This window comes from Ovis aries, chromosome 6 (assembly GCF_016772045.2).
Source record: "Ovis aries strain OAR_USU_Benz2616 breed Rambouillet chromosome 6, ARS-UI_Ramb_v3.0, whole genome shotgun sequence".
NCBI classification, from domain to species: domain Eukaryota; kingdom Metazoa; phylum Chordata; class Mammalia; order Artiodactyla; family Bovidae; genus Ovis; species Ovis aries.
Window position 1 is genome coordinate 83,244,100 of NC_056059.1, and position 24,268 is coordinate 83,268,367.

Sequence of the window (24,268 nt, forward strand, 5' to 3'; positions counted from 1 at the left end):
CCAATGAGTCAACTCTTTGCATCAGGTGGCCAAAGCATTGGAGTTTCAGCTTTAGCATCAGTCCTTCTAACAAACACCCAGGACTGATCTCCTTTAGAATGGACTGGTTGGATCTCCTTGCAGTCCAAGGGACTCTCAAGAGTCTTCTCCAACACCACAGTTCAAAAGCATCAATTCTTAGGCACTCAGCTTTCTTTACAGTCCAACTCTCACATCCATACATGACCACTGGAAAAACCATAGCTTTGACTAGACAGACCTTTGTTGGCAAAGTAATGTCTCTGCTTTTTAATATGCTGTCTATGTTGGTCAAAACTTTCCTTCCAAGGAGTAGGCATCTTTTAATTTCATGACATACAATAAAACATTAAAATATTATTTAAAATAAATATATCTCTCAAAAATGTAAAAAGATCATAGAATGTTGATTATTAAGGATAAGCCAAATAGGCACATCCCACTGTTTTAATTTTAACTGACCTCTGTCATCTCTTTAACTCTTTTACTTATGCCTAAAGCCAGATCCAGACAATTTCCTGGGTGCTATATAATTTTAAATTCAACAAGTATTTATTGAACAGTTTTATATGCCTAAAACTGTGCCAGGTATTTGCGAAATTTGTTAAAAGTAGAACTTTTTCTAGGCTTTCAAAAAGCAGCTCGTAGTATTATTTTAAAAAGACATATGCCCATCACATAATACAAGGAAAAAAAAATGTGGTCACATTTCAAATTTGTGAGAGAAAGAGTAAGTGCAATGTAAATTACTCAGGAGGGAGATGAGATGGAGAACACTGAAATTCAATTTTATTCCTAAATTGACTTCCCTTTACTATTTCCTATGCAAACTTTCTTTGCTTTTCTACCTATATTATGTGTGCATTCAAGGAAAGTAAATGATTTAAAGTCTTTCTCTGAGCTATATATAAAAAAAAATAACAGATTGGTTTGTATACACATAACGCAGACATACACACACATCTTTCTACAATCATACATATGACGGGGTGAACATTTCTACAGTATATTAAATCCATACAAATCAATGTGTCTATTTACCAAAGATAATCATAAATTTATTGAAAAGTATTTGTGAGAGAGGAACAATTTTTAATTATAATGAAATATAGACTGAAAATTACTTTATTATATGGTATCTCTGAATATAATCTCACAAATGCAATGCTGCTAAGTCACTTCAGTCGTGTTCAACTCTGTGCGACCCCATAGATGGCAGCCCACCAGGCTCCCCCGTCCCTGGGATTCTCCAGGCAAGAACACTGGAGTGGGTTGCCATTTCTTTCTCCAGTGCATGAAAGTGAAAAGTGAAAGTGAAGTTGCTCAGTCGTGTCCAACTCTGCATGACTCCATGGACTACAGCCTACCAGGCTCCTCCGTCCATGGGATTTTCTAGGCAACAGTACTGGAGTGGGATGCCATACCATTGTATATTACACGTTTGTAGAAATCAAATTTATATGTAGACATATATGTACATATTCATATATTTCTATGTATATGTGTGAGTGTATTATTGTACACAAAAAGACTAGTTCTTCATTTAACCTTAGATACCAAAACATTATCTAGAAGTTGTGATAAAATTTAAGTCAAAAAGCGTATCAAAGTAAAAATAATGATGGGTAAAAGTCATCAATAAACTCATAAGTACTAGTTTTTCAGTTAACACAATTGCAAACTATCAGTACCATCATCCATATCATCTTCACTGAAATGAGCCTCTGAAATAAAAAGAAAGCTCTCTTTTTGTTCTCTGGTGTAAACAACTCTTTGGAAGTGAATTAAGTAAACATGAGCCTTGTGGATTTGATAAATATGGATGTCTTATTTCTCCTTTCCTACTGCTTTTCATCTGGCTGCAGCTGGGAACCAAGCAATAAATACTATTTATTTATTTTAATAGTATGCTTAGTGGAAGTATTACCAATATTTCCTAAGCTTAAAAACATCCCAAATGCATTTTACTGTTAGGCTCAGCATTTTCATAATAATTTACAACTTAAAAAGGGTAAACTCCATTACTCTATGTCAAACCAACAACTGGGTAAGTGCAGAATGTTACCCTATGAAGTATGACCAAATTTATTGCTGCAGTCATTAGTACATATTGATTTTGTTTATAACAACCCAAAGGGAATAGTAAACCTATTATGCTGGTGCTTGGTCTCTTTTTTCTGAAGGGAGCCAGGCTTGGCACTGCCAAGATTCAAGCAATGGCCAATTAGTGCAGCAATCAATGAACTCATTTTCTTTTGGTTATTTTTAATACAACTAGCCAGTGGCATGAGCTTCAAGATCTAGTATCTCACAACCATATCTGAGCAATGCTTCTGCTTTTCTGCAAAGGAAACTTCACTGTATCACGTTTTGAAGTTAGATTTTCCCTATGTGAAATCATTTGTTTATTTTTTTTAATCCTCTAGATGAAATGACATTCAAATTTATAATACTGCTCTGCACTAGTTTCTTGTGGGTTCTTCTGTTCCCATATCTTAGGCTTCAACATTTTACATTCATGTTACCTTGGTTGAGTTCCCACTAAATTCTGATAAAAATATTTGGTAGTCAGTTGTCAGAATCCAGGTTTTCTCTTTATCATAAGAAATCATTGTATACCTGAAATATACATATTTATCAATTATGTCTCAACAATGCCTTTAAAAATCCTAAAGAGGACACACAGCTGAGACCTCTGCCATTGAAGGGCAGTCTACCCTTATTCAATGTGTTTGAGGCGGAATTGTATCCCCTAGAAATTCATTTACTGAAGTCCCAACTCCTAGTGCTTTAGAATGTGTAACTTTATTTGGAAATATGGTCTTTAAAACAATAAATAAGTTAAATGGAGATGTTTAGGGTGGGTCCATATTCTAATATATCTAGGATGGCAAGAGACACTTGTGTTGCAGAGGGAAAACCACGTAAACAGGCAGAAAGAGGACAGTCATCTGCAAGCCAGGAAAAGATGCTTCAAATAAAACTAATCCTGCTGTCACCTTGATCCTGGACTTCAGCCTCTAGAATTGTGAGAAGATAAATCTGTAGCTTAAACCAAAACAAAAAAAGAAAGAGGGAGAGAAGAAAGGAAAGAAAGAAAGAAAAGTAAATCAAATTATAAGCCCTTGAAGGGAGGACAGCTCTTGCTATCACTGTATACCAAAAACATCTTTCTTCTACCAATCTTGTTTGTTTTTCCCAAAAGGAAAATGATTTGCTGATTGTAAGGTTAAGGAACGCTCATCTACCTCTACTATTGGGCAAGTTCACAGAGCTAGGTTTGCTTAGTTGTAGTAAAACCTGGACATGAACTTACTCTTTCACTTTCATTTATCATATGGCCAGTGAGAACATAAAAGATCTTGACATTTGGATTTGGACTTAAGGGGATGCAGAGCCTCTTATCTCTTGTGGGTTGTGGCATGTTTCACATAGCTCTCCATTGAAGTAATTAAGTCCTGCCTCCTAACTAGTATTATTCTATGTATATAATAAACCCAAAGAGTCACATCACAAATGAGTGAATAGACCAAGGCAGAATTTCATCATTTTGGAGTCCCTTTGTCATAAAATTCATTACGTATCATATAATTAAAGTCTAACCTATACCCCCTCTCCAAATAAAACCCATACTTGAGATAACAATTTGAACATAGGTAATGTTATATCTTTTGTCCAGAGACATGGCAATCTTTCGAATCACTATCAATAAGAATACTGAGGAGTTGGCAAATTACATCCCATAGGATAAATCCTTCCTGAACTTGTTTTTGTAAATGAAGTTTTATTTGAACATGGCTATACTCTGGGAGATGGTAATGGACAGGGAGGCCTAGCGTGCTGTGATTCATGGGGTCGCAAAGAGTCGGACACGACTGAGCAACTGAAATGAACTGAACTGAACTGAAAAGTGTAAGAAAACCCTTTAATGCGAAGAGTTGACTCACTGGAAAAGACTCTGATGCTGGGAGGGATTGGAGACAGGAAGAGAAGAGGATGACAGAGGATGAGATGGCAGGATGGCATCACCGACTCGATGGATGTGAGTTTGAGTGAACTCCTGGAGTTGGTGATGGACAGGGAGGCCTGGTGTGCTGCACTTCATGGGGTTGCAGAGAGTCGGACACGACTGAGCGACTGAACTGAACTGATGCTCACTAGCTTCTTCAGTTTATGGCTGCTTTTGCATTACAAAAGCACAGGTGAGGACTTAAGACAGAAACTGTGTATCCTTCAAAGCCAAAATATTTACCATCTGGCCCTGAGCAGTAAATGACTTTACTGACTTCTGAACTCTGTTACACTTTTTAAAATGATATATATTAAAGGTCTAGAATAGCTCCTGATAGCAATAGGTCCCTATATATATGCCACTAAAGTTCGGTGGACTGAATTATGAATCTAACATAAATGTTTCATGTAAACTTTATAAGTGGGGGAAAATCTGCCTTAGAGATAGGCCTCAATCAACCTTTCTTTTATCTCTCCCTATCTTTCTCTCTTCCTTTTCTCTTCTTCCAGTTATAAAAGGAGAAAATAAACAAACAATGAGTCTCCACCTTGAAAGTTGAAGAAATGGCTGCCACTAAAGGCAGAGACTACTCCCTCAAACCAGTCTCACTTGGAACACCTCAGGAAGTTAGCCTCAACTGAGTCCCCACAGATTCTTATATATTACCCAGTACCTGGTTACTCTTATAGGTTCTAGGTTTTCATTGTGAGCTTTGTCTTTACAAGGTAAACAGCTTTGTCACAAGCATTTTTGCCATATAATAATTGGCCATAGGGCAATTTTGATGTGAAAGGAAATAACTGGTTGACAATTTTTGGTTCAATAGTTTGGTTTCAACTAGTTGAAATGTTTTTAGCATTTTTTTCCAGTTAGCAATATCATTGATGGTTTTATTGACCTGACAGATGATGATAATTTGAAAAGAGTTGGTTTCTTATTTTGAAACCTACCATACTAGAGTTTAAAGAGGCTGAGGTCCTCGAAGGCACAGAGTTGAACTTGTATTTCCCAGAGAACTTTGTAACATCCATTAATGGACATGTGAAACTAGCCAAGACCAAACAACAGTACAGAGACTTTCACAACACAGTACAAAGCTTAATTACAAATATGTATCCTACTGTTTGGAAAATAATAACTTTTTTAAAAAAAGGAAGAAATGTTAATGAATAAGAAAAAGCATGATGCCAAATGATAAGAGAAGCAATAACAAATTATAAAATATTATGAACAAAACACGTGGAAGACAAGAGCTTATGTATAATCCACAAAATAAAATCAGTTATTTCTTCACTATTGCCACAAATCTACACACATTTTAAATGTCTTCAAATATTTTGTATTTCATAATAGAAGTTTTAAATTTTTTACTCATTTTTTCATGTTTTATTATCTCTTTTTAAATGTCCCTCTTCTATTTTTTATTATTTTGTCTCTTACAGCAAAATTGCCTTACAGCCAATTACTTATGTGGTAAAAAAGTTAAAGGCAAATATGTTTATGGCAAAGTTGCTTGTGAAAAATGTACCATACATGGCTCTTTCACTCCTCTTATCACTCTAGTTATTCTATCATGTGTGCAATAAAACATCTCGACAAATGCTTAAGTAGAAATCACTGCCATTGTCATTTTCATGGACTCATGAGATGGCTAATTTGTGAATTTCAATGCTGCATAGGTATTCATACTGAATTGCAACTTTGGTTCATGGTTGATTTATCATTGCATCTTACACAGCCTTAATATTTTTCACAGAAAAAGCACTAAAAGATAAAGAGAGGTAGTAGGAAATGAGGAGGATGAAAGGTGGAAAGAATAAGATTGGTAATAATGCTGTATCTATAGTTTTATATATATAAAAAAAAAAAAAACACTGTGTCCAAACATAGAAGAAATAATTACTTCTTCCCAAGATGCTGGATCAATTTTCCTATTTCTCAAAATAAATTAAGTCATGAACAACTTGTCTTTTCTCTGCTGCATCATTGGCATGTTTATTTTCCTGCATGGTTATATTAAGTTCTTGAATCATCTAATTTTAAACAAATCCATTATGTCAGTTTTCATTACAGTAGTGTATATGCATAAATGTATTATGCATGTTTGTTTTATGCATAAAAATTAAACTAAAGAATCAAAAGAGATAAACACAGACATGAGGTCAAGCAGTAGCCCAACTGAGATGATTGAAATTTGAGTCATAAATATTTCCAAAAAAGAGCAAGGAAGTTGCTAATCACCACCTCAATAAATTCAAAGTCATATTTAACCAGATTCTGTCCTTACATAAGTCTTTGATTTTACACCAAATAAAAAAATTTCAAACTGTAAACATTGTCTCTAGAGTACCCTTATTTGTTATAAAGTGTTATAAGTGGTACTAATTGGTTCAACAACTTCTAAACAACCAGAAAAAATATCAATTCTTAAGTTTTTAAAGTCCTGGGAGAAGTGTTTGAATGCTACTTTTAATAGCTCTTTGAAAATTGATGCATGAATATTATAATGTAAAACATTTTCTACTGCACAATTCAAAACAGCCTATGTAACCAAGTTTATCATTTAAATCACAAAAGGCATGTACTACTTACATGACTTTGAATATATTATAGACTTCCAAAGGGATGGAGGGAGATAGGAATGGTGAAGGAGTCGGTTGCAGTGGGATAATGTAGTTAACTATGAACAGCTTTCATTAATATGGAAAATGTTGAAATTCAGAGTCACTTATTTCCACTGTATATCTGGAAAACATACTGCTTTTGCCCAACCCAATATTTTCAAAACAAAACCATAACAGCCACAACAAAAGTAAATGAATATTTTTTTAAATAAAAATTTATATTCCATCTGATTCTTTCTCCAGTTGTCTCTCCATTATACTGTGAAATAGGGGATGTTGTTCATCATCCAATTCTATATAGATTAAGTCCTTAGCCACTGCAGTCCCTGACCTACTGTACACTCTGGAAGGATGCCATCAAGGCAAAGAGCAGAATGAGGCAATCTATGCTGTAGGAAAACAGGCAAATCAGGGCCTTAAATAGGTATATTGCAGAAAAAGTTTTTATGAACCTGGATTCTTACAGCTTCCCATACTTAGAAAAACACTAAAATCATTAACTAAGTTATTTGTTCTTTATGACTAGCACCAACCTCCTATTGAGATGTATGGAGAATTGTAAGTAACTCCTCAACCAAAATCACATGTCTTCTGGCCTCTCTTCTTACCTCTTCAGAGTAGTTCCTCAGAGCTATTGAAACCATGAAATGTCTCAGTGCAGAGAATTCAGCAACAGCAGAGTGGTAGGTAAGTGATTTATTAGAATAGGACACTTGTGAGGTTTAAAAGCAGGCAGGTGAGAAATATTGTGTCCCAAGAGCTTCATTTCATAATCAGAGGAAAAGTGGAGCAATAGAGAAGACCTTATTTGTCTTTCTTGCATAGACATGTTTCCATCATCTGTTCCTCCCTCACTTAGGGCAGGAAAGTATGCTTGTCCCTCCCTATATCATTAGGCCAGGGCTGTCATAGCACTCTGGAAAAAATATTTTCAAGTCTCAGTACAATGAGGGTCTTTCATTTTGAAAAGGCATCTTTCCATAAATGATTGTTTTTCAAGTGCACAGAGCTTGTTTGGGGAGTCTTTAACTTGATGACATCACTGGGAAGGTTATAGGCCTGATTTTCTACTATCGTTTGATTGTTTCAGGGGCACTGTGCAAAGAAAATGGCTTAGGGGCCAGATAACACGTTTTGGAGGTTACTAACATACTGAGCTCACTGGGCAGGATGTAGGTCTCATGCCAACACTGTTTTATTGTTTTGGGGCATATCTCAGGCTTCTGTTGCATGCTTTTGTGGCTAAGCAAACCTGCTTTCTCAAGTAATCATTAACTTATAGGGTCTACTTACAATCCCCTAGTAGGATTAACTATTCAATCACCTATTTGGTCCCTTCATTCTGTCCCTATGACTATTTCAGAAAGTTCCCAAATTAAACTGAATTCACAGCTCTCACGTTATGTCTGTGTGTTGTTTTTTTTAAATTGTCAATATGTTTACTAAATATTATGAATGGCAAAAGAGATATAAGGTAATATTTATTAATGTTATATTGCTCATGACACATTTTCAGGTGAAATATGAATTTGCAAATATAATTTTGGTGTGAAAAGTATAAAAATCCTAAAAGATCTCAAACATTATTTATTAGAAGATACTTCTTTGGGCATCTTAAACACAAATTTTTCATGTGGTAGTTCAATATAGTGTCCTTTAGAACTCTTGCACATTTATATCATTTCAATTTTATGTTTAAATATGATGATTGTGCCCCTTAAAAGAATACAAGTATACAGTTGAACTTGTATGATACATCAGGAATCTAAACAGGTCTCTTATCATCCCATTTTCAGATGCTCCTAAACTGAAGCTCTTACACCACTATCCAAGTTAACATGCCAAACTGAGCCAGAAAAAATGAAACAACAAGACTCTTTGGGGCCCTCTCTGGTACAAATCCTTTCCATGGCCCCTATTTTTCATTTGTAGTAAGGAGGCTGTTTATTGTATTGTTATTCGCTCAGTCATGTCCGATTCTTCGTGACCCCATGGACTGCAGCAAGCCAGGCTTCCCTGTCTATCACTACCTCCTGGAGCTTGCTCAAACACATGTGCATTGAGTTGGTGATGCATACAACCATCTCATCCTCTGTCATCCCCTTCTTCTCCTGCTCTCAATCTCTCCCATTATCAGAGTCTTTTCCAACGATTTGGCTCTTAACCATCATGTGGCCAAAGTATTGGAGCTTCAGTTTCAGCATCAGTCCTTCCAAAGAATATTCAGGACTGATTTCCTTTAAGATTGACTGGTGTGATCTCCTTGCAGTCCATGGGACTCCCAAGAGTCTTCTCCAGTACCATAGTTCAAAAGCATCAATTCTTTGGCACTCATTCTTTTTTATTGTCCAGCTTTCTCATCCATATGTGACTACTAGAAAATCATAGCTTGACTATCTGGACTTCTGTAGGCAAAGTAATATCTCTGTTATTTAGAATGATGTCTAAAGAGTGGTATCATCTGCATATCTGAGGTTATTGATATATCTCCCAGCATTTTTCATGATGTATTATGCATATAAGTTAAATAAGCAGAGTGACAATGTACAGCCTTGATGTACTCCTTTCCCAATTTTTAACAAGTCCATTGTTCTAAGTCTCATTCTAACTGTTGCTGCTTCATGACCTGCATAAAGGTTTTTCAGGAGGTAGGTAAGGTGATCTGGTATTCCCATCTCTCAAAATTTTTCAGTTTGTTGTGATCTGCACAGTCAAAGACCTTAGTGTAGTCAAGGAAGCAGATGTTTTTCTTGAATTTTCTTGTTTTTTCTATGATCCAATAGTGAAGTCGCTCAGTCGTGTCCGACTCTTTGCGACCTCATGGACTGTAGCCTATCAGGCTCCTCTGTCCGCGGCATTTTCCAGGCAAGAGTGCTGGAGTGGATTGCCATTTCCTTCTTCAGGGGATCTTCCCGACCCAGGAATCGAACCAGGGTCTCCCACATTGCAGGCAGATGCTTTACCATCTGAGCCACCAATGGGTGTTGCCAATTTGATCTCTGGTGCCTCTGCCTTTTCTAAATCAAGCTTGCATATCTGGAAGTTCTCAATTCACATACTGTTGAAGCCCAGTTTGGAGGATCTTGAGCATTACTTTGCTAGTGGGTAAAACGAGCGCAATTCTGAGGTAATTTGAACATTCTTTGGCACTGCCCTTCTTTGGAGTTGGGAAGAAAACTGATCTTAGCCTCCTAAAAGTTCCCTGATTTCCAAACAGCAAATTCAAACAGTTCCTAATCAGGGAAAGGGAGTAATGAGAAACAAAGAAAAAACAAATGAGAAATAATAGTACAGCCTTGGGGCAGGACAATATTCCACAAAGCTCTCAAGGAATATGTATAACAATACACTTTTGAACTCTACTGATGGACCTAAGGTCTACACTTAGGTGGAGAATGTAACTTCCTGCAGAGTATAAGATACCTGGAATACCACCCTATTACTTCACAACCATTCAATCAAATGAAAGTCACAAAACCTGCAGCCCTCACCCCAAATCTTACCTATAAAAAGTTCTCTCCACAAACCATCAGGTAGTTTGTTTTCTTTCTTTCTTTCTTTCTTTTTTTTGGTGGGGAGTGGGGCATAAGCCATATGTTCTCCCTTACTTGACCCCATGGACTGAAGCACACCAGCCTTCCCTGTCCATCACCAACTCCCGGAGCTTACACAAACTCATGTCCATAGAGTTGGAGATGCCATCCAACTGTCTCATCCTCTGCCACCCTCTTCTCTTCCTGCCTTGAATCTTTCCCAGCATCAAGATCTTTTCCAATGAGTCAGTTCTTCGCATCAGGTGGCCAAAGTATTGGAGTTTCAGCTTCAGCATCAATGCTTCCAATAAATATTCAGGACAGATTTCCTTTAGGATGGACTGGTTGGATCTCCTTGGAGTCCAAGGGACTCTCAAGAGTCTTCTACAACACCACAGTTCAAAAGCATCATTTCTTAGGCATTCAGCTTTCTTTATAGTGCAACTCTCACATCCATACATGAATACTAGAAAAACCAAAATTTTGACTAGACAGACTTTGTTGGCAAAGTAATGTCTCTGCTTTTTAATATGTTGTATAGGTTGATCATAGCAAACACCCTCTTCCAACAACACAGAGAAGACTCTACACATGGACATCACCAGATGGTCAACACCGAAATCAGATTGATTATATTCTTTGCAACCAAAGATGGAGAAGCTCTATACAGTCAACAAAAACAAGACCAGGAGCTGACTATGGCTCAGATCATGAACTTCTTATTACCAAATTCAGACTTAAATTGAAGAAAGTGGGGAAAACTGCTAGACCATTCAGGTATGACCTAAATCAAATCCCTTATGATTATACAGTGGAAGTGAGAAATAGATTTAAGGGCCTAGATCTGATAGATAGAGTCAAGAAACAGGCAAGAATATACAAAAGAACTGTACAAAAAGATCTTCACGACCCAGATAATCATGATGGTGTGATCACTCATGTAGAGCCAGACATCCTAGAATGTGAAGTCAAGTAGGCCTTAGAAAGCATCACTACAAACAAAGCTAGTGGAGGTGATGGAATTCCTATTGAGCTATTTCAAATCCTGAAAGATGATGCTGTGAAAGTGCTGCACTCAATATGCCAGCAAATTTGGAAAACTCAGTAGTGGCCACAGGACTGGAAAAGGTCACTTTTCATTCCAATCCCAAAGAAAGACAATGCCAGAGAATGTTCAAACTACCACACAATTGCGCTCATCTCACATGCTAGTAAAGTAATGCTCAAAATTCTCCAAGCCAGGCTTCAGCAATATGTGAACCGTGAAATTCCAGATGTTCAAGCTGGTTTTAGAAAAGACAGAGGAACCAAATATCAAATTGCCAACATCCGCTGGATTATGGAAAAGCAAGAGAGTTCCAGAAAAGCATCTATTTCTGCTTTATTGACTATGCCAAAGCCTTTGACTGTGTGGATCACAATAAACTGTGGAAAATTATGAAAGAGATGGAAAACCAGACCACCTGACCTGCCTCTTGAGAAATCTGTATGCGGCTCAAGAAGCAACAGTTAGAACTGGACATGAAACAACAGACTGGTTTCAAATAGGAAAAGGAGTACCTCAAGGCTGTATATTGTCATCCTGCTTATTTAACTTATATGCAGAGTACATCATGAGAAACGCTGGACTGGAAGAAACACAAGCTGGGAGAAATATCAATAACCTCAGATATGCAGATGACACCACCCTTATGGCAGAAAGTGAAGAGGAACTAAAAGCCTATTGATGAAAGTGAAAGTGGAGAGTGAAAACGTTGGCTTAAAGCTCAACATTCAGAAAACGAAGATCATGGCATCCGGTCCCATCACTTCATGGGAAATAGATGGGGAAACAGTGGAAACAGTGTCAGACTTTATTTTTTTGGGCTCCAAAATCACTGCACATGGTGACTGTAGCCATGAAATTAAAAGACACTTACTCCTTGGAAGAAAAGTTATGACCAACCTAGATAGCATATTCAAAGGCAGAGACATTAGTTTGCTGACTAAGGTCTGTCTAGTCAAGGCTATGGTTTTTCCTGTGGTCATGAATGGATGGATGTGAGAGTTGGACTGTGAAGAAGGCTGAGCTCTGAGGAATTGATGCTTTTGAACTGTGGTGTTGGAGAAGACTCTTGAGAGTCCCTTGGACAGCAAGGATATCCAATCAGTCCATTCTGAAGGAGATCAGCCCTGGGATTTCTTTGTCAGGACTGATGCTAAAGCTGAAACTCCAATACTTTAGCCACCTCATATGAAGAGTTGACTCATTGGAAAAGACTCCGATGCTGGGAGGGATTGGGGGTAGGAGGAGAAGAGGACGACAGAAGATGAGATGGCTGGATGGCATCACGGACTCGATGGACGTGAGTCTGAGTGAACTCCAGGAGATGGTGATGGACAGGGAGGCCTGGCATGCTGCGATTCATGGGGTCGCAAATAGACATGACTGAGTGATTGAACTGAATAGGTTGATCATAGCTTTTCTTCCAAGGAGCAAAGCATTACTTTGCTCAAAATTCTCCAAGACAGACTTCAACAGTATGGGTACAATAAACTTCTAGAGGTTCAATCTGATTTTAGAAAAGGCAGAGGAACCAGAGATCAAATTGCCAAATCCATTCGACCATCAAAAAAGCAAGAGAGTGCCAGAAAAATATCTAATTCTGCTTTTTTGACTTCAAAAGCCTTTGTTTGTGTGCATCATTACAAACGGTGGAAAATTCTTAAAGAGATGGGAATACCAGACCACCTGATCTGACTCACAGAAATCTGTATGCAGGTCAAAAAGCAATACTTAGAGTTGTTCCAACGTGGAACAAGAGACTGGTTCCTAATTGGGAAGGGAATACATCAAGGCTGTATATTTTGACTGTGCTTATTTAACTTGTATGCAGAGTACATCATGGAAAATGTCAGGCTGGATGAAGCACAAGCTGGAATCAAGATTGCTGGGAGAAATATCAATAACCTCAGACATGTACATGATACCACCCTTATCGCAGAAAGAGAAGAAGAACTAAAGAACCTCCTGATGAAAGTGCAAGAGGAGAGTGAAAAAGTTTGCTTAAACTCAACATTCAGAAAACTAAGCTCATAGCATCAGGTCCCATCACTTCATGGCAAATGATGGGAAAATAATGGAAACAGTGACAGATTTTTTTTTTTTTTCTGTGCTCCAAAATCACTGCAATTGTTGACTGCAGAGATGAAATCAAAAGACAATGAAATCAAATCTTTCTCCTTGGAAGAAGAGCTGTGATCAACCTACACAACATATTAAAAAGCAGAGACATTACTTTGCCAACTAAGTCTGTCTAGTCAAAGCTTTGGTTTTCCCAGTAGTCACGTATGGATGTGAAAGTTGGACTATAAAGAAAGCTGAGTGCCTAAGAATTTATGCTTTTGAACTGTGGTGTTGGAGAAGACTCTTGAAAGTCCCTTGGACTCCAAGGAGATCCAACCAGTCCATCTTAAAGGAGTGAGATGAGTGCAATTTTGTGGTAGTTTGAGCATTCTTTGGCATTGCCTTTTTTTGGGGATTGGAATGATAACTGATCTTTCCAGTCCTGTGGCCACTGCTGAATTTTCCAAATTTTCTGGTATATTGAGTGCAGCATTTTCACAGCATCACCTTTTAGGATTTGAAATAGCTCAAGTGGAATCCCATCATGTCCACTAGCTTTGCTTGTAGTGATGCTTCCTAAGGCCCACTTGACTTTACTTTCCAGGATGTCTGGCTCTAGGTGAGTGATCACACCATCATGGTTATTTGGTTCATGAAGATCTTTTTGTATAGTTCTTCTCTGTATCCTTGCTTCATCTTCTTAATATCTTTTGCTTCTCTTAGGCCCATATCATTTCTGTCCTTTATTGTGCCCTTCTTTGCATGAAATGTTCCCTTGGTATCTCTCATTTTCTTGAAGAGATCTCTAGTCTTTCCCATTCTTTGTTGACCTCTATTTCTTTGCATTGACCACTGAGGAACACTTTCTTATCTCCTTGCTATTCTTTGGAACTCTGCATTCAAATGTGTATAATCTTTCCTTTTCCCCTTTCCCTTTAGCTTCTCTTCTTTTCTCAGCTATTTGTAAGGTCTCCTCAGACAGCCATTTTGCCTGTTTGCATTTATTTTTCTTGTGGGTCTTCTTGATCACTGCCTCTTGTACAATGTCATGAACCTCCATCCATAGGTCTTCAAGTACTCTTTGTCTATCAGATCTAATCCCTTGAATCTATTTGACACTTCCACTGTATAATCATAAGGGATTTTTTTAGGACATACCTGAATGGTCTAGTGGTTTTTCCTACTTTCTTCCATTTAATTCTGCATTTGGCAATAAAGCATTCATGATCTGAGCCACAGTCAGCTCCTGGTTTGTTTGTTTGTTGTTGTTTGTTTTTTTTTGTTTTTTGTTTTTGGACTGTATAGAGCTTCTCCATCCTTGGCTGCAAAGAATATAATCAATATGATTTCAGTATTGACCATCCGGTTATGTCCATGCGTAGATGGAAGATGTTCTTGTGATGTTGGAAGAGGGTGTTTGCTATGACCAGTGTATACTCTTGACAAAACTTTTTGCCCTGCTTCATTTTGTACTCCAAGGCCAAATTTGCTTGTTACTCCAGGTATCTCTTGACTTCCTACTTTTGCATTCTAGTCCCCTAAAATAAAAGGACACCTTTTTTGGGTGTTAGTTCTAGAATATCTTCTAAGTCTTCATAGAACCATTCAACTTCAGCTCCTTTAGCATTACTGATAGGGGCATAGATTTGGATTACTGTGATATTGATTGGTTTGCCTTGGAAAAGATCAGAAATCATTCTGTCATTTTTGACATTGCATCCAAGTACTGCATTTTGGACTCCTTTGTTTACTATGATGGCTACTCCATTTCTTCTAAGGGATTCTAAACCCACTTTGCTTAAAACATAGGACTTTGCATTTGATAACAGGAGCCTGTATCAGGTTACCTCATTTACAAACTTCTTTTCAAAACAAAAAATTTCTTTTAATTTTACTTATATGAACATTGATATATTCTTCTATATACTTCAGGAATGTATAAGATCTTTTTTATAAGTGAGCAAAATTATTACAGTTTATTCTCAGCTTGTTACAGAATGCAAATTCAAGCGCCTGTCAAATACAGATTGGCACTTAACAAGAGCATTTGTCAGTGATTGAACAATAACACTGTTCAGCTGCTGACCTTTGAAAGTCCTTGAAGGAAATTCAGATTGGAGAGTGAGGCACTCTGTGCTCCAGGCAAACAAGTGGAAGGTGTCTTTAGATAGGTAGATATTTTCAGGAACTGATTTCATGATTTCAGTCCTTGCATCTTCTTATACCTGTTTGCTGTTGTTCAGTCACCCAGTTATGTCCAACTTTTAGTGACCCCATTGACTGCAGCACTCCAGGCCTCCCTGAGCCTCACCATCTCCCAGAGTTTGCCCAAGCTCATGTTCATTGCATTGTTGATGCCATACATCCATCTCATCCTCTGACACACTCTTCTCCTTCTGCCTTTGATCTTTCCCAGTATTAGGGAGTTTTCCAATGAGTCATCTATTGACATCAGATGACCATAATACTGGAGCTTCAGCTTCAGCATCACTCCTTCCAGTGAATATTCAGGGTTGATCTCCCTTAAGATTGACTGGTTTGATCTCCTTTCTCTCCGAGGAACTTTCAGGAGGCTTCTCCAGCACCATAGTTTGAAGGCATCAATTCTTTGGCATTCTGCTTTCTTTACAGTCCAGCTTTCACAACTATACATGACCACTGGGAAGACCATAGCCTGGACTATATGGACCTTTGTGAGCAGAGTAATGTCTCTGCTTTACAACACACTAAGTTTGCCAGGAAGTAATCACTTTCAAATATGTGAGAAGTAAGTATGTGCTCTTCATAAGCCACCAATTCTATGGTAGTATCTTTCAGTTTCAGTTTAGTCACTCAGTCATGTTCTACTCTTTGCAACCCTATGAACTGCAGCATGCCAGGCCTCCCAGTCCATCACCAACTCCTGAGTCCACCCAAACCCATGTCCATTGAGTAGGTGATGCCATCCAACCATCTCATCCTCTGTCATCGCCTTCTCCTCCTGCCCTCAATCTTTCCCAGCATCAAGGTCTTTCCATATAAGTCAGACCTTTGAATCTGCTGGCCAAAGTATTGGAGTTTCAGCTCTAGCATCAGTCCTTCTAAAGAACACCCAGGACTGATCTCCTTTAGGATAGACTGGTTGGATCTCCTTGCAGTCCAATGGACTCTCAAAAGTCTTCTCCAACATCACAGTTCAAAAGCATCAATTCTTCTGCACTCAGCTTTCTTCACAATCCAACTCTCACATCCACACATGACCATTGGAAAAACCATAGCCTTGACTAGACAGACCTTTGTTGACAAAGTAATGTATTTGCTTTTTAATATGCTGTTTAGTTTGGTTATAACTTTTATTCCAAGGAGTAAGGGTCTTTAATTTCATGGCTGCAGTCACCATCTGCAGTGACTTTGGAGCCCTCCAAAATAAAGTCAGCCATTGTTTCCATTGGTTCCCCATCTATTTTCCATGAAGTGATAGGACTGGATGCCTAATCTTAGTTTTCTGAATGTTGAGATTTAAGCCAACTTTTTCACTCTCCTCTTTCACTTTCATCAAGAGGCCCTTTAGTTCTTCTTCACTTTCTGCCATAAGTGTGGTGTTGTCTGCATAATTGAGGTTATTGATATTTTTCCCAGCAATCTTGATTTCAGCATGTGCTTCTTCCAGCCCAGCATTTCTCATGGTGTACTCTGCATATAAGTTAAATAAGCAGGGTGACAATATACAGCCTTGATGTACTCCTTTTCCTATTTGGAACCAGTTTCTTGTTCCATGTCCAGTTCTAACTGTTGCTTCCTGACCTGCATACAGGTTTCTCAAGAGGCAGGTCAGGTGTTCTGGTAGTCCCATTTCTCTCAGAATTTTCCGCAGTTTATTATGATCCACACAGTCAAAGAGTTTGGCATAGTCAATAAAGCAGAAGTAGAACTCTTTCTAGAATTCCCTTGCTTTTTTGACAATCCAGCGGATGTTGGCATTTTGATCTCTGGTTCCTCTGCCTTTTCTAAACCCAACTTGAACACCTGGAAGTTCATAGTATACGTATTGCTGAAGCCTGGCTTGGAGAATTTTGAGCATTACTTTACTCGCATGTGAGATGAATGCAACTGTGTGGTAGATCGAGCTTTCTTTGGCATTGCCTTTCTTTGGGATTGGAATGAAAACTGACCTTTTCCTGTCTTGTGGCCACTGCTGAATTTTCCAAATTTGCTGACATATTGAATGCAAAACTTTCACAGCATCATCTTTCAGGATTTGGAATCCTGGAATCCCATCACCTCCACTAGCTCTGTTCATAGTGATGCTTCCTAAGGCCCACTTGACTTCACATTCCAGGAGGTCCAGCTCTAGGTGAGTGTGAGTGATTGCACCATCATGATTATCTGGGTTGTGAAAATCGTTTTTGCATGGTTCTTCTCCGTATTCTTGTCATGTCTTCTTAATATCTACTACTTCTGTTCAGTTCAGTTCAGTCACTCAGTCGTGTCCTACTCTTTGTGACCCCACGAATCACAGCACGCCAGGCCTCCCTGTCCATCGCCATCTCCTGGAGTTCACTCAGACTCACCTCCATCGAGTCAGTGATGCCATCCAGCCATCTCATCCTCTGTTGTCCCCTTCTCCTCCTGCCCCCAATCCCTCCCAGCATCAGAGTCTTTTCCAGTGAGTCAACTCTTAACACGAGGTGGCCAAAGTACTGGAGCTTCAGCTTTAGCATCATTCCTTGCAAAGAAATCCCAGGGCTGATCTCCTTCAGAATGGACTGATTGGATCTCCTTGCAGTCCAAGGGAGTCTCCAGAGTCTTCTCCAACACCACAGTTCAAATGCATCAATTCTTCAGTGCTCAGCTTTCTTCACAGTCCAACTCTCACATCCATACATTACTACTGGAAAAATCATAGCCTTGACTAGATGGACCTTAGTTGGCACAGTAATGTCTCTGCTTCTGAATATGCTACCTAGGTTGGTCATAACTTTTCTTCCAAGAAGTAAGCGTCTTTTAATTTCATGGCTGAAGTCACCATCTGCAGTGATTTGGGAGCCCCAAAAAATAAAGTCTGACACTGTTTCCACTGTTTCCCTATCTTCGCCATGAAGTGATGGGACTGGATGCCATGATCTTCGTTTTCTGAATGTTGAGCTTTAAGCCAACTTTTTCACTCTCCTCTTTCACTTTCATCAAGAGGCTTTAGAGCTCCTCTTCACTCTCTGCCATAACGGTGGTGTCATTTGCATATCTCAGGTTATTGATATTTCTCCCAGCAATCTTGATTCCAGCTTGTGTTTCTTCCAGTCCAGCGTTTCTCATGATGTACTCTGCATATGTTAAATAAGCAGGGTGACAATATACAGCCTTGACATACTCCTTTTCCTATTTGGAACCAGTCTATTGTTCCATGTCCAGTTCTAACTGTTGCTTCCTGACCTGCATGCAGATTTCTCAAGAGACAAGTCAGGTGGTCTGGTATTCCCATCTCTCTTGGAATCTTCCACAGTTTATTCTGATCCACACAGTCAGGTCCATACAATTCTCTTACAGTAGCTGAAATAAGACACGTGCTTTGATGGAGTCCTACTTTGTTTCATTCAAACCATCTATTTTTCCACTTGAATTCATATTCCCAGAAAATCCATGACCTCTGATTACCAGGACCTTCAATTGCCTATTTTATTTGGTGTTTCGACAACACAGCAAATATTTACAAAAGATCTACCTCATTACAGACAGTGTTGTATACACTCTACTGAAATAAATAAAACCTGTCAGTTCACTGAAGATGAGATGTGACCATCATCATCACCATCATCATCACGGAGAGAGCTAAGGGTAAATTTAGAAATATATGCAGGGAATAATGCCTATAGGATCAATGAAGAGAGGAATGAAACATGTGTGAACTACTTTTTAAAAATTTTTAAAGATATTTATTTATTTTATTTTGGTCTATTCTAGGTCCGCATTGCTGCCAGTGAGCTTTCTCTATTTTCAGGGAGAGGGGGCCACTCTTTGTTGTGGTCTTCAGGCTTCTCACTGCAGTGGCTTCCCCTGTTGTAGAGAACAGGCTCTAAGAGTGGGCTTCAGTATTTGTAGTGTGTGAGCTCAGTGAGTGGGTGACGTGAAGTCGCTCAGTTGTGTCTGACTCTTTGTGACTCCGTGGACTGTAGCCCACCAGGCTCCTGGGATACTCCAGGCACAAATACTGGAGTGGGTTGCCATTTCAGTAGTTGTGGCATACAGGCTTAGTTGCTCCACAGCATGTAGAATATTCCTGGACCAGGGATCAAACCCATGTCTCTACATTGGCAGGTGGATTCTTATCTGCTGTACCACCAAGGAAGTCCTGAGAACTACTTTTTTTGTCCTGTTCCTTTTAATGTCAGGTTCCCAAATTTATCTATAATAATAAAATCCTCTAATACTGCTAAAAAGAAAATTGAAGCCTATTATAACTTAGTTTCTCATATTTCTAAATCTAGTGTAGTTTACTAAATATTCACTCTTACTGATATTCATTTAAAAGACATTTAAATGTGCTGCTAAACACTGCATTAGAATAAAATAAAATACGCACTATGTGAAAGAACTGTTCAGGCATCTATACCATTCTAGACTCAGCCATTTCCTTCCTGTCCCATGCATGATATGAAGCAGATTCTTCCAGACAAGCTTCCCACTGCTCCCTTCATTTGGCCAGATTTACTCTGGCAGAAAGTGAACAGGAACTAAAAAGCCTCTTGATGAAAGTGAAAGAGGAGAGTGCAAAAGTTGGCTTAAAGCTAAACATTCAGGAAACTAAGATCATGGCATCTGGTCCTATCACTTCATGGGAAATAGATGGGGAAACGGTGGAAACAGTGTCAGATTTTATTTTGGGGGGTTCCAAAATCACTGCAGATGGTGACGGCAGCCATGAAATTAAAAGGCGCTTACTCCTTGGAAGAAAAGTTATGACCAACCTAGATAGCATATTCAAAAGCAGAGACATTACTTTGCCAACAAAGGTCCGTCTAGTCAAGGCTATGGTTTTCCAGTAGTCATGTATGGATGTGAGAGGTGGACTGAAGAAGGCTGAGCACTGAAGAATTGATGCGTTTGAACTGTGGTGTTGGAGAAGACTCTTGAGAGTCCTTTGGACTGCAAGCAGATCCAACCAGTCCATCCTGAAGGACATCAGCCCTGGGACTTCTTTGGAAAGACTGATGCTAAAGCTGAAACTCCAATAGTTTGGCCACCTCATGCGAAGAGTTGACTCATTGGAAAAGACCCTGATTCTGGGAGGGACAGGAGGCAGCAGGAAAAGGGGATGACAGAGCATGAGATGGCTGGATGGCATAACCAACTCTATGGGCATGAGTTTGAGTAAACTCCGGGAGTTGGTGATGGACAGGGAGGCCTGGCGTGCTGCGATTCATGGAGTCACATAGAGTCAGACACAACTGAGCAACTGAACTGAACTGAACTCTGGTAGTATGCTTCAGTTTCTCTCCAGTTTCTAAATTAATTATCAGCATCTTTAAAATTGTAATTTGAAGTATGTGTGTCTTGAACTTGAGAGATAAGACCTCTGGAGGATATTTAAGTAAACTCGATTTATACCTCTAGAAACTCCAAACAACTCTAAATTAACATCTTATTTGGCAGGACTGTAATTACAGGGGAAAGTCAGGTTTCAAAGGCATTGCTCCTGGAAATATACATCTAGCCACTTAAGTGATGACTTGCCTTGAGAAAGGACGAAGTGCTGAGCTGTCCTTGAACAGCACTGACAATTTCTCTCAGCAGTGACCTGAAGACAACAATGTGCACTCTGAAAGGGGACTGCCACAATTTTTAATCTGCCTGGCTTTCTGATCAGGCAAAATATAAATCATTTAATCAGCTCCAAACTGAGCATCAGGTACAACTAGTATAAATTTTCCTTCATAAAAGTTTCATCAAAGCTGGGGATGGTTGCACTGCCTTATCTTTTGCTAGAGGAATGACAGCCTGCAAAGATTGGCTGGTCATCATGTGTGATTGATAGGCTTGGTGTGGATGGCCTTCATGCAGAGGAGTTCAAGTCTAAATGGCCTCTGCCGTCTCTTCCCTCTTTCCCTTAAAATAATGTTTTGCTTTGTTTACTGAAGAGAAGCCAACTAGCAATTGGTTTTTGTTTTGCTTTTGTGTTTGTATGTGTGTTTTTCCTGAAAACACTCTCACTTCCATCAATTTTGGGTTAGAAACAGAAATGGCAGACATAATCTTCAGCCTGTTTTTTGTTTCTTATAAGCTAAGTTATTTATAAAATGCTAGAAGAATAATACAAGCCTACCAACTTTCCTATTGAAATTTATAAAATGAATATTATTAAATTAGGTATATTGCTATTAGCTGTTTTATGTTTCTAATAAAACAGCTGTGGGGCTATAAGGTGGAAGATACTTCCAACGAAATGAAGGAAATGTGGATTCAAAAACTTTAATAATCTTGCTAACTTACTTACCTCTTTCACTTTTGTGATAATAAAACTGGCACCAGTCCAGTGGAAAAAATCATCTATGTAAGCCAATAAAGAATCCACCTGCCAATGCAGGAGACACAATGAACACGAGTTCGATCCCTGGGTCAGGAAGATCTCCTGGAGGAGGAAATGGCATCCTACTCCAGTACTCTTGCCTGGAAAATTCCATGGACAGAGGAGCCGGGTGGGCTACAGTCCATGGGATCACTTGGAGTAGGATATGACTTAACTCATGTGCACACACACACATACACACACACATGCACATACACACACATACACACACACACACACCAAAAAATATTCAGAATGGTGAGAAACTACTGATGGAATGACTAAATAAATAGTCCTAATTATGAAACATTTCCAAGACAAGTGATATTATGTCTCTCAAGTATTGGTCACATCAAGAACTAAGACATAAATCAGTGTTAACAAGTAAACAGGTATGTTAATTTTAAGGAATCTAATTTGCAGGAGGCTTACATCATACATAATGTGTTTAAACATAAAAGCCTCATCATTTCATACTTTTAAATCAATAAGTATCTGAATCAATTTACACTCCATTTTCATATAGCTTGATTTAATGTGTTTTTGCTGAATTATAGTAAAACTCAAAGTGGGGTAAACAGGTACAAAAAGTTTATTCAAAAATTAAAAATTCAGTTGAAATGACTGAGGATAAAGTAAATGTTAAACAGTATACATACAAGAAGCCATATATATATATTCTGAGAACCATCAACACATAATCAATTAAATCCTTAACACAAATGAATAAATTGTCTAAAATATCACTGGCCACAGACAAACTGTCTCACAAAAACAATCATTCTAGCTGATAGCAGGATGAGCTCTCTTCACAGATGGAATGATGGAATACTAGACTATTACACATGTGACAAAGGCAATCAAGGAATTTGTGATTACAGTGTTAAACAAGCAAAATTTCTCTGAAAACCAAAGAGGCAAATTCTGAACCAAGAATCCTTGGAAAGTCAATCATAATTGACTTCTCAGTCACAAAATCTAATCAATTGCAAAGCAGCTGCTTCTCTCACATCCTGTTCACCATAACTCAACCCATGAAATGGCATTAAGTCTTAAAGAAAGTAAGTTCCAGAAGCTTCCAAGGGCCCCTTTATTCCCAGGACTCAAGTGTGAATAACCTCCTCATTGAGGACTCCACAATCACAGAACTCATTCCACTGTAATGCCTTTTGCAGTTTCCACCAATTTTAGTGTACAGAGGAGTTGCCCAGCAGTTGATCCAAATGTCCTCCTAGATTTGAGTTTGTTTTTTTTTTCCCCAGAAATTTGAACCAGTTGGCCTGTTACTGGGCTTTCTCCATAGTCACACAACTCTTCAAGGATATCTGATAGAGATTTACTGCTGCTGCTTTAAGTGTACATAAACAGTATACCAGGAAGAAAAAAAAAATGTTTTAATATGATAAAGAATCCTCAGGTAATGTGATACATTCTAGATGCACACTTTTGGTGACTAGGTGAGAGACAGCAAAAACTGATTTGAAAAAGAAAATTTATAACTTCTGATTCCCTGGTGTGCCTGGCTACAGTAAATGAAAAATAAAGAAATCCAGGACTATAAAAACAATGGATGTCAAAACCAGTTTGAGCTTGATTTATGTTTCTATTTCAGGAGGATAAAACAACACTTTTCATTGAGAGTGATGTTATTGGGCTGCTGGTCTTATTTAGCCTGAAGTTTACTGTCCATCATCTTCATTCTTCATTGTAGACTTGGAGGCCTACATGCAACAGCTCCAAGGAACCATCATTTCTCAGAAGCTCTAGGCTCAGAAGCAATCAATGCAAAGAAACAGAGGAAAACAATAGAATGGGAAAGACTAGAGATCTCTTCAAGAAAATTAGGGATACCAAGGGAAAAATGTCCTGCAAAGATGGGCTCAATAAAGGACAGAAATGATAGGACCTAACAGGAGCAGAAGATATTAAGAAGAGGTGGCAAGAATACAGAGAAGAACTGTACAAAAAAGAGCTTCATGACACAGATAATCATGATGGTGTGATCACTCACCTAGAGCTAGACATCCTGGAAAGTGAAGTCAAGTGGGCCTTAGAAAGCATCACTACAAACAAAACTAGTGGAGGTGATGGGATTCCGGTTGAGCTGTTTCAAACCCTGAAAGATGAAGCTGTGAAAATGCTGCACTCAACATGTCAGCAAATTTGGAAAATTCAGCAGTGGCCACAGGACTGGAAAACGTCAGTTTTCATTCCAGTCCCAAAGAAAGACAATGTTAAAGAAAGCTCAAACTACCGCACAATTGCACTCATCTCACATGGTAGTAAAGTAATGCTCAAAATTCTCCAAGCCAGGCTTTAGCAATACATGAACCATGAACTTCCAGATGTTTAAGCTGGATTTAGAAAAGGCAGAGGAACCAGAGATCAAATTGTTAACATCTGCTGGCTCATCAAAAAAGCAAGAGAGTTCCATAA